This window comes from Moschus berezovskii, chromosome X (assembly GCF_049115385.1).
Source record: "Moschus berezovskii isolate FMDL1 chromosome X, NW_MosBer_1.0, whole genome shotgun sequence".
NCBI lineage: Eukaryota > Metazoa > Chordata > Mammalia > Artiodactyla > Moschidae > Moschus > Moschus berezovskii.
In genome coordinates, this window is record NC_142488.1 from 133,553,637 (window position 1) to 133,565,822 (window position 12,186).

Genomic DNA, 12,186 nt, shown 5'->3' on the forward strand with positions numbered 1-12,186 from the left:
CCCTCACAACAATCATATGAGGTGATGATTGCTACTCCAAAATCTTAGATAAGGAAATGGAGTGTGAATTTAAGACATTTTCTCAGAGCCACAAAATGTAATTGTTGCAGACAGAAATTGAACACTTATCTTTTTCATCTCAAAGCTCATTTTCTGCTTTGACTCCAGGTTACAATTCAGGAAACTTTTATATAAAACTGAAGAAGGAAATTTAGGGAATTACAGATATTAGTCAGAAAATCTCTGGGAAGAGACAGACTGTGATTGTGGAAGCCGGCAAGAAGCTTGAACTGGCAGAAGTTTTTCCAGGTGGATGTGTGTGATGGGGAGAAAAGGACAAGGAAGGGAAAGGGGAGCAGAAAACACCAGCCAAAGCCATACTGAAAGGTACACAGGGCTTCAACTTTTTTAGAAGAGTGACCCAACTTCAATCAATGAACCTCTGTGATCCTTAGCTGGGATATAGCAAGATTCTGTGGGTGATTTGTTCCTTCTACCTCCACCTCTGCCCAAGTGTTTAATTAGTTGAATGTTCCTAGAAATCTGTGCAAGTGTATACAAACTGGAGCATAATATATGTAGAAGCAACTTCTAGCTGTGAAAAGCTTACGCAGTGGGCAACTAGTTTTCAGGTTTCTGCTAAGAACAGTGAAGCAGTTTCAGTTCTGAAGCCCTGCTGGAAGGCTGCAGCTACAGATATGTGTGTCATCAAACAACTGTCACCCAGCCCAGAAGGAGGTTACCTGAGTGACAATGCCCACTGAAGTAACAGTGCCCTGGGGCTGAGCTTTAGGTGGATCTGATTGTAGTCTAAGATTGCTATCTCATATCCCCTTTGTATCCTTCTGGGTATGCCTTAGCATGAAAAAAAAAAAATCATGCAAAGATGGGCTCGATAAAGGACAGGAATGGTATGGACCTAACAGAAGCAGAAGATATTAAGAAGAGGTGGCAAGAATACACAGAAGAACTGTACAATAAAAGAGCTTCACAACCAAGATAGTCACGATAACGTGATCACTGACCTAGAGCCAGACATCTTGGAATGTGAAGTCAAGTGGGCCTTAGAGAGCATCACTACGAACAAAGCTAGTGGTGGTGATGGAATTCCAGTTGAGCTATTGCAAATCTTGAAAGATGATTCTGTGAAAGTGCTGCACTCAATATGCCAGCAAATTTGGAAAACTCAGCAGTGGCCACAGGACTGGAAAAGGTCAGTCTTCATTCCAATCCCAAAGAAAGGGAATGCCAAAGAATGCTCAAACTACCGCACAATTGCACTCATCTCACATGCTAGTAAAGTCATGCTCAAAATTCTCCAAGCCAGGCTTCAGCAATATGTGAACCGTGAACTCCCAGATGTTCAAGCAGGTTTTAGCAAAGGCAGAGGCACCAGAGATCAAATTGCCAACATCCGCTGGATCATGGAGAAAGCAAGAGAGCTCCAGAGAAACATCTATTTCTGCTTCATTGACTATGCCAAAGCATTTGACTGTGTGGATCACAATAAACATCTTCAAGAGTTGGGAATACCAGACCACCTGACCTGCCTCTTGAGAAACCTGTATGCAGGTCAGGAAGCAACAGTCAGAAGTGTTCATGGAACAACAGACAATGGTTCCAAATAGGAAAAGGAGTGCATCAAGGCTGTATATTGTCACCCTGCTTATTTAACTTATATGCAGAGTACATCATGAGGAACGCTGGGCTGGAAGAAGCACAAGCTGGAATCAAGATTGCTGGGAGAAATATCAATAACCTCAGATATGCAGATGACACCACCCTTAAGGCAGAAAGTGAAGAGGAACTCAAAAGCCTCTTGATGAAAGTAAAAGAGGAGAGTGAAAAGGTTGGCTTGAAGCTCAACATTCAGAAAACAAAGATCATGGCATCTGGTCCCAGCACTTCATGGGAAAAAAAATGGAAAACTTACTCCTTGGAAGGAAAGTTATGATCAACCTTGATAATATATTAAAAAGCAGAGACATTACTTTGCCGACAAAGTTCCGTCTAGTCAAGGCTATGGTTTTTCCCGTGGTCATGTATGGATGTGTGAATTGGACTGTGAAGAAAGCTGATAGCCGAAGAATTGATGCTTTTGAACTGTGGTGTTGGAGAAGACTCTTGAGAGTCCCTTGTACCACAAGGAGATCCAACCAGTCCATTCTAAGGGAGATTGATCCTGGGTGTTCATTGGAAGGACTGATGCTAAAGCTGAAACTGCAATACTTTGGCCACCTCATGCGACAAGTTGACTCACTGGAAAAGACTCTGATGCTGGGAAAGGTTGGGGGCAGGAGGAGAAGGGGACGACTGAGAATGAGATGGCTGGATGGCATCACCGACTCTGTGTACATGAGTTTGATTGAACTCCGGGAGTTGGTGATGGACAGGGAGGCCTGGCGTGCTGTGATTCATGGGGTCGCGGAGAGTCGGACATGACTGAGCGACTGAACTGAACTTAACTGAACTGATGGTATGCCTTAATGAGTCCATTCAGGACCAAAATTATCAGAGAGACCTGTTACTAAAAGCAATGGAACGTGTCATGCTGCAGTTCATGGGGTATCAAAAAGTCGGACCCAACTGAGCAACTGAAGTGAAGTAAAAATCAATGGGTTCCCAACAATTTGTCTGATCCAATCTCTATGCTTTATGTTAATGAAACAGAGACTATGACATTCATTCATTAATTCAAACTTTTAACTCTCCATTTCAAAAACTGTGGTAATCACTGAGAGCAGGATACAAAAATTAGTATGTTAGTCTATGCTTATTATAAATTAAAGTATAGAAAGAAAGATTGAATATCTTGATATAATAGTATATTGTCTTGCTTCTCAAAAAAGGGCCTGGGGAAATGTTCTTAGAATTCAGGGATGAATCCATAAGATTGTGTATGTGCAGATGTGTGACAGAAACTTATTAATACATCCTATTTGGGTATCTGGAAGCATACTTTATTATAACATACTATATATGCTATAATATGTTATGATATATTGGACTATACCATATGTTATAATAATGTAACTTGAAATTTTAGAGCCAAGATTTGTGTTTTTGTTTCAAAGGAGGTCAGTGCCAAATATGTGCTCATTTTTTAATCAGGTTGCTGCCAATTAGTACCATTTTTGCTGTCATAGAAATGAAAGGAACAGTTTTTACAGTACAGATAATGAGTTCAGACCCTGCCAAGGTGAAATCATAGCATGATGTGATGTGCAAACAAAAGTAAGATAGGAAATTATGGGAGAATTGAGTCATTACAAAGTTCAAACAGTTTGACAAGGTACTTTTTAAAACTGTAGATTAGGTCTGAGATGTACTTTGACTTCCATACAATAACATCATTATATTAAATCATTTGAATTGTGTATTTATGTGTTTAAATACTTTTTTGGTCATAGCATATACATTGAGAAACCTATATGCAGGTCAGGAAACAACAGTTAGAACTGGACATGGAACAACAGACTGGTTCCAAATAGGAAAAGGAGTACGTCAAACCTGTATATTTTCACCCTGCTTAGTTAATTTATATACAGAGTACATCATGAGAAACGCTGGGCTGGAAGAAGCACAAGCTGCAATCAAGATTGCCAGGAGAAATATCAATAACCTCAGAAATGCAGATGACACCACCCTTATGGGAGAAAGTGAAGAGGAACTAAAAAATCTCTTGATGAAAGTGAGAGAGTGAAAAAGCTGGCTGAAGGCTCAATATTCAGAAAACAAAAATCATGGCATCTGGTCCCATCCAGTTAGTTAGTCAGTTCAGTCGCTCAGTCGTGTCTGACTTCTTGTGACCCCATGAATCACAGCACGCCAGGCCTCCCTGTCCATCACCAACTCCCGGAGTTCAGTCAAACTCATGTCCATCGAGTCGGTGTTGCCATGCAGCCATCTCATTCTCTGTCGTCCCCGTCTCCTCCCACCCCCAATCCCTCCCAGCATCAGAGTCTTTTCCAGTGAGTCAACTCGTCTCATGAGGTGGCCAAAGTATTGGAGCTTCAACTTTAGCATCAGTCCTCCCAAAGAACACCCAGGGTTGATCTCCTTTAGAATGGACTGGTTGGATCTCTTTGAAGTCCAAGGGACTGTAAAGAGTCTTCTACAGCACCACAGTTCAAAAGCATCAATTCTTCGGCGATCAGCTTTCTTCATAGTCCAACTCTCACATCCATACATGACAGGAAGCAACAGTTAGAACTGGACATGGAACAACAGGCTGGTTCCAAATAGGAAAAGGAATATGTCAAGTTTGTATATTGTCACCCTGTTTATTTAACTTATATGCAGAGTACACCATGAGGAACGCTGGGCTGGAAGAAGCACAAGCTGGAATCAATATTGCCGGGAGAAATAGCAATAACCTCAGATGTGCAGATGATATCACCCTTATGGCAGAAAGTGAAGAGGAACTAAAAAGCCTCTTGATGAAAGTGAAAGAGGAGAGTGAAAAGGTTGGCTTGAAGCTCAACATTCAGAAAACTAAGATCATGGCTTCTGGTCCCATCACTTCATGGGAAATAGATGGGGAAACAGTAGAAACAGTGTCAGACTTTATTTTTTTGGGCTCCAAAATCACTGCGGATGCTGATTGCAGCCATGAAATTAAAAGACGCTTACTCCTAGGAAGGAAAGTTATGACCCACCTAGATATTATATTAAAAATCAGAGACATTACTTTGCCAACCAAGGTAGATTTGGTCAAGGCTATGGTTTTTCCCGTGGTCATGTATGGATGTGAGAGTTGGACTGTGAAGAAAGCTGATAGCCGAAAAATTGATGATTTTGAACTGTGGTGCTGGAGAAGACTCTTGAGAGTCTCTTGGACTGCAAGGAGATCCAACCAGCCCATTCTAAAGGAGATCAGTCCTGGATGTTCATTGGAAGGACTGATGCTAAAGCTGAAACTCCAATCCTTTGGCCACCTCATGCGATGAGTTGAATCACTGGAAAAGACTCTGATGCTGAGAGGGATTGGGTGTGGGAGGAGACGGGGACGACCGAGAATGAGATGGCTGGATGGCATCACCGACTCTGTGGACATGAGTTTGAGTGAACTCCGGGAGTTGGTGATGGACAGGGAGGCCTGGCGTGCTGTTATTCATGGGGTCTCAAAGAGTCGGACATGACTGAGCAACTGAACTGAACTGAACTGACTGAGAAATTACTCTTTTCTTCTGTTTTCCTAGCCATTCTTTCTTAGTCTCCTTCTGGATTTATTATTCTTGTCAGTCTAATATATACTGACACATCTAAGAGTTTTTCCATATTTTGTCACCTCTTACACTTGATGTGGGTAAATATTCATAATGTTTCAATTACTCTCTATACAATAATGACATAATTGAAATATTAATAATGTAGCTAAATCTCTCTCTGAAGCACCATGCTTATACAACTGTCTACAGGAAATCTTTACCTAAAAGATCCACAGCCTTCTCAAATTCAAGATGGACAAAACTGAACTCATCAGCTACACACACACACACACACACACACACACACACTCTCTCTCTCTCTCTCTCTGTCTCTCTCTCTTTCCCACAACCACTCACTTCTTACTTAATATCCTCCATCTTGTGAATGGCAGCCATTTTGCTTTCCTTATCTATTCCTATCGTGTATCTGAGTCAGAAATCTTCAAGTAAACTTAAGAAGCTATGTTACATTGTAAAGCAACTATACTCCAATAATTGAAAAAAAAAAAAAGGAGAAGAAGCAATGGTTCATCATATGCAAGCAGACTGCAACTTCATTCTTTTTTTTTTGTTTCAACTTTATGCTTATAACTTTTTTAATACAGATAAATTAGGCAGTTCCAATTGCTTTTTCATTTACTTTCACATTCTAGTGAGAACAGGCACACTTTGTGGCTTTTGTTTATTTTGCTCACTGCTAACTCCTAGATGTTGGAGAAGAAAATGGCAGCCCACTCCAGTGTTCTTGCCTGGAGAATCCCATGGACAGAGGAGCCTGGCGTGATTCAGTACATGTCATCGCAAAGAGTTGGACACAACTAAGTGACTGAGGACAAAATATCTTTCTGCTGTCTAGTGGTTTACACTTTTTCTGGGATCACCTAGTTCTCCAATCGTCCTTTTGGACAGAGTCCCTACCCAATAGGACTCAGCCTGCCTCTCTTCCTTGTTGTTGTTGTTGTTCAGTTGCAAAGCCTTGTCTGACTCTGCAACCCCATGGATTGCAGCACGCCAGGCTTCCCTGTCTATCACCAACTTCCGGAGCTTGCTCAAACTCATGTCCATCGAGTCAGTGATGCCATCCAACCATCTCATCCTCTGTTGTCCGCTTCTCCTCCTGCCTTCAGTCTTTCCCATCATCAGGTCTTTTCCAATGAGTCTATTCTTCACATTAGGTGGCCAAAGTACTGGAGCTTCAGCTTCAGCATCAGTCCTTCTAATGAATATTCAGGTTTGATTTCCTTTAGGACTGACTGCTTTTATCTCCTTTCTGTCCAAGGAACTCTCAAGAGTCTTCTTCAGCATCACAGTTCAAAAGTATCAGTTCTTCAGAGCTCAGCATTTTTTATGGTAAAACTCTCACATCTGTACATGACTACTGGAAAAACCATATATTATTGACTATATGGACATTTGTCGACCTCTCTTCCTATGGACTCCACATCTGGCCTACAGGAAAACAAAATTCCATGCTTTTCACCACAAACTCTAGAAGTACACACCAGTCACCATGCAGCCCTATGTCTACATTCTGCATAAATATGATTAGCTTAAACCATAGATTTTTTAGTTGCAACTCTTTAGATATGAGTCAGATGGCAAACCCTGAATCCATTAAAGCTCCAAGGAATTCACGTCAAATTCTTCCTGAAGCATCCCTGACTTGATTTAAGGTAGGTGGAAACTTGCTCCTCTCCTCACCCAGGGGAAGCAAAATACATCCACAGCTCTGCCCAAATAAATTTGAATCCCTGACTTTTTCAAGTTTTCATAAATTCTTAGCCTTTTTCTAAGAATATGGTTGGTGGACTGTTGCTGGCAGAATCAGTTTGTGGCTATCCCTTTACAAGTGCTGTAAGAAGACTAGTATCTATCTTTAAAATTCTGCTTTATATATTTATTTATTTTAATTGGAAGCTAATTACTTTACATTATTATATTGGTTTTGCCATACATTGACATGAATCTGCCCCGGCTGTACATGTGTTCCCCATCTTGAACCCCCCTCCCAACTCCCTCCACCCCATTCTATACCTCTGGTTCATCTCAGAACACCAGCCCCGAGCATTCTGTATCATGTATTGAACTTGCTTTAAGGTAAGAAATGATAAAATACAGATACATATTATAGTCTGCAAAGTATTAAACAAACACATACATTACATGTACATGTACACACACACAAACACAGGAAATATGATGGGATACTACAAGATACTTGATTCACTCCTGCAATGAAAACAGCAAAGGAGAAACAGATACAAAAATTCAGATAAGTCTGGCTAGTGGTTTGTCAATTTTATTCACCTTCTCAAAGAAATAGCTTTAGGTTTTGTTGATTTTTGCTGTTGTCTCTTTTGTTTCTTTTGCATTTATTTCTGCCCAAATTTTTAAGATTTCTTTCCTTCTACTAACCCTGGGGATCTTCATTTCTTCCTTTTCTAGTTGCTTTAGGTGTAGAGTTAGTTTATTTATTTGACTTTTTTCTTATTTCTTGAGGTATGCCTGTATTGCTATGAACTTTCCCCTTAGCACTGATTTTACAGTGTCCCACAGGTTTTGAGTTGTTATGTTTTCATTTTCATTCGTTTTTATGCATATTTTGATTTCTTTTTTGATTTCTTGTATGATTTGTTGGTTATTCAGCAGCGTGTTGTTCAGACTCCATATGTTGGCATTTTTAATAGTTTTTCTCCTGTAATTGAGATCTAATCTTACTGCACTGTGGTCAGAAAAGAGGCTTGGAATGATTTCAATTTTTTTGAATTTACAAAGGCTAGATATGTGGCCCAGGATATGATCTATCCTGGAGAAGGTTCCGTGTGCGCTTGAGAAAAGGGTGAAATTCATTGTTTTGGGGTGAAATGTCCTATAGATATCAATTACGTCAATTGGTGTATTGTATCATTTAACGTTTGTGTTTCCTTGTTAACTTTCTGTTTAGTCGATCTATCCGTAGGTGTGAGTGGGGTATTAAAGTCTCCTGCTATTATCGTGTTATTGTTAATTTCCCCTTTCATACTTGTTAGCATTTGTCTTACATATTGCGGTGCTCCTATGTTGGGTGCATAAATATTTATAATTGTTATATCTTCTTCTTGGATTGATCCTTTGATCATTATGTAATGTCCTTGTCTCTTTTCACAGTTTTTGTTTTAAAGTCTATTTTATCTGATATGAGTATTGCTACTCCTGCTTTCTTTTGGTCTCTGTTTGCATGGAATATCTTTTTCTAGCCTTCACTTTCAGTCTGTATGTATCCCTCATTTCAAGGTGGGTGTATTGTAGACAACATATATAGGGGCCTTGTTTTTGTATCCATTCAGCCAGTTTTTCTCTCTTGGTTGGGGCATTCAACCCATTTACATTTAAGGTAATTATTGATAAGTATGATTCTGTTGCCATTTACTTTATTGTTGTGGGTTCAATTTTACACACCATTTCTGTGTTTCCTGTCTAGAGAAGGTCCTTTAGCAGTTGTTGGAGAGCTGGTTTGGTGATGCTGAATTCTCTCAGCTTTTGCTTGTGTGGAAAGCTTTTGATTTCTCCTTCATATTTGAATGAGATCCTTGCTGGGTACCGTAATCTGGGCTGTAGGTTATTTTCTTTCATCACTTTAAGTATGTCCTGCCATTCCCTCCTTGCCTAAAGAGTTTCTATTGAAAGATCAGCTGTTATCCTTATGGGAATTTCCTTGTATGTTCTTTTTTTTTTTTTCCCTTGCTGCTTTTAATATTTGTTCTTTGCATTTGATCTTTGTTAATTTGATTAATATGTGTCTTGGGTTATTTCCAAGATGTCTGGCTCTAGGTCAGTGATCACATTATCGTGACTATCTTGGTCGTGAAGATCTTTTTTGTACAGTTCTTCTGTGTATTCCTGCCACCTCTTCTTAATATCTTCTGCTTCTGTTAGGTCCATACCATTTCTGTCCTTTATCGAGCCCATCTTTGCATGAAAAGTTCCCTTGGAATCTCTAATTTTCTTGAAGAGGTCTCTTGTTTTTCCTATTCTGTTGTTTTCCTCTATTTCTTTGCATTGATCACTGAGGAAGGCTTTCTTATCTCTCCTTGCTATTCTTTGGAACTCTGCATTCAGATGCTTATATCTTTCCTTTTCTCCTTTGCTTTTCGCCTCTCTTCTTTTTACAGCTATTTGTAAGGCCTCCTCAGACAGCCATTTCGCTCTTTTGCATTTCTTTTCCATGGGGATGGTCTTGGTCCCTGTCTCCTGTACAATGTCACGAACCTCCGTCCAGAGTTCATCAGGCACTCTATCAATCAGATCTAGTCCCTTAAATCTATTTCTCACTTCCACTGCATAATCATAAGGGATTTGATTGAGGTCATATCTGAATGGTCTAGTGGTTTTCCCTACTTTATTCAGATGCTGATTGCAGCCATGAAATTAAAAGACGCTTGCTCCTTGGAAGGAAAGTTATGACCAACCTTGATAGTATATTAAAAAGCAGAGACATTACTTTGCCGACCAAGGTCCGTCTAGTCAAGGCCATGGTTTTTCCCGTGGTCATGTATGGATGTGAGAGTTGGACTGTGAAGAAAGCTGATTGCCGAAGAATCGATGCTTTTGAACTGTGGTGTTGGAGAAGACTCTTGAGAGTCCCTTATACTGCAAGGAGATCCAACCAGTCCATTCTAAAGGAGATCAATCCTGGATGTTCATTGGAGGGACTGATGCTAAAGCTGAAACTCCAATACTTTGGCCACCTCATGAGACGAGTTGACTCACTGGAAAAGACTCTGATGCTGGGAAAGGTTGGGGGCGGGAGGAGAAGGGGACGACGGAGAATGAGATGGCTGGATGGCATCACCGACTCTGTGGACATGAGTTTGAGTGTACTCCGGGAGTTGGTGATGGACAGGGAGGCCTGGCGTGCTGTGATTCATGGGGTCGCGGAGAGTCGGACACGACTGAGCGACTGAACTGAACTGAACTGAACTGGGTTATTTCGCTTTAACTCATCAGGAAACAAGGGGAGAAAATCCAAATCAATAAAATTAGAAATGAAAATGGAGAGATAACAACAGACAACACAAAAATACAAAGGATCATAAGAGACTACTATCAGCAATTATATGTCAAGAAAATGGACAACTTGGAAGAAATGGACAGATTCTTAAAAAAATACAACTTTACAAAACTGAACCAGGAAGAAATAGAAAATTTTAATAGACCCACCACAAGCATGGAAATTGAAACTGTAATCAGAAATCGTCCAGCAAGCAAAAGCTCAGGTCCAGATGGCTTCACAGCTGAATTCTACCAAAAATTTAGAGAAGATCCAACACCTATTCTACTCAAACTCTTCTAGAAAATTGCTGAAGAAGGTAAACTTCCAAACTCATTCTATGAGCCCACCATCAGCCTAATACCAAAACCTAACAAAGATGCCACAAAGAAAGAAAACTACAGGCCAATATCACTGATAAACATAGATGAAAAAATCCTTAACAAAATTATATTAATCAGAATCCAACAACACATTTAAAACACCATACATCATGACCAAGTTGGCTTTATCCCAGGAATGCAAGCATTCTTCAATATCTGTAAATCAATCAATGTAATACACCACATTAAGAAAATGAAAAATAAAAACCATATAATTATCTCAATAGATGAAGAGAAAGCCTTTGACAAATTTCAACATCCATTTATGATAAAAACCACCCAGAAGGCGGGAATAGAAGGAACATAGGTCAACATAATAAAAACTATATATGACAAACACACAGCAAAGATTATCTTCAATGGTGAAAAACTGGGAGCATTTCCCCTATAGTCAGGAGTAAAACAAGTATGCCCACTCTCACCACTATTATTCAACATAGTTTTGGAAGTTTTGGCCACAGCAATCAGAGCTGAAAAAGACATAAAAGGAATCCAAATTGGAAAAGAAGAAGTAAAACTCACTGTTTGCAGATGACATGATCTTCTACATAGAAAACCCTAAAGACTCTACCAGAAAATTACTAGAGCTAATAAATGAATATAGTAAAGTTACAGGATATAAAATCAACACACAGAAATCCTTTGCATCCCTATACACTAATAATGAGAAAATAGAAAGAGAAATTAAGGAAACAATTCCATTCACCATTGCAACGAAAAGAATAAAATACTTAAGAATATATCTACCTAAAGAAACAAAAGATTTATATATAGAAAACTTTAAAACACTGGTGAAAGAAATCAGAGAGGGCACTAATAGATGGTGAAATATACCGTGTTCGTGGATTGGAAGAATCAATATTGTCAAAATGAGTATATTACCCAAAGTAATCTATAGATTCAATGCAATCCCTATCAAGCTATCAACGGTATTTTTCACAGAGCTAGAAAAAATAATTTCACAATTTGTATGGAAATACAAAAAACCTCGAATAGCCAAAGCAATCTTGAGAAAAAAGAATGGAACTGGGGGAATCAACCTGCCGAACTTCAGGCGCCACTACAAAGCCACAGTCATCAAGACAGTATGGTACTGGCATAAAGACAGAAATATAGATCAATGGAACAAAATAAAAAGCCCAGAGATAAATCCATGCACCTATGGACACCTTATCTTTGACAAAGGAGGCAAGAATATTCAACGAAGTAAAGACAATCTCTTTAACAAGTGGTGCTTGGAAAACTGGTCAACCACTTGTAAAAGAATGAAAGTAGAACACTCCCTAACACCATACAAAAAATAAACTCAAAATGGATTAAAGATATAAACATAACACCAGAATCTATAAAACTCCTAAAGGAGAACATAGGCAAAACACTCTCTGACACAAATCACACCATGACCCACCTCCTAGAATATTGGAAATAAAAGGAAAAATAAACAAATGGGTCCTAATTAAAATTAAAAGCTTCTGCACAACAAAGGAAACTATAATCAAGGTGAAAAGACAGCCTTCAGAATGGGAGAAAATAATAGCAAATGTAGCAATTGACAAAGCATTAA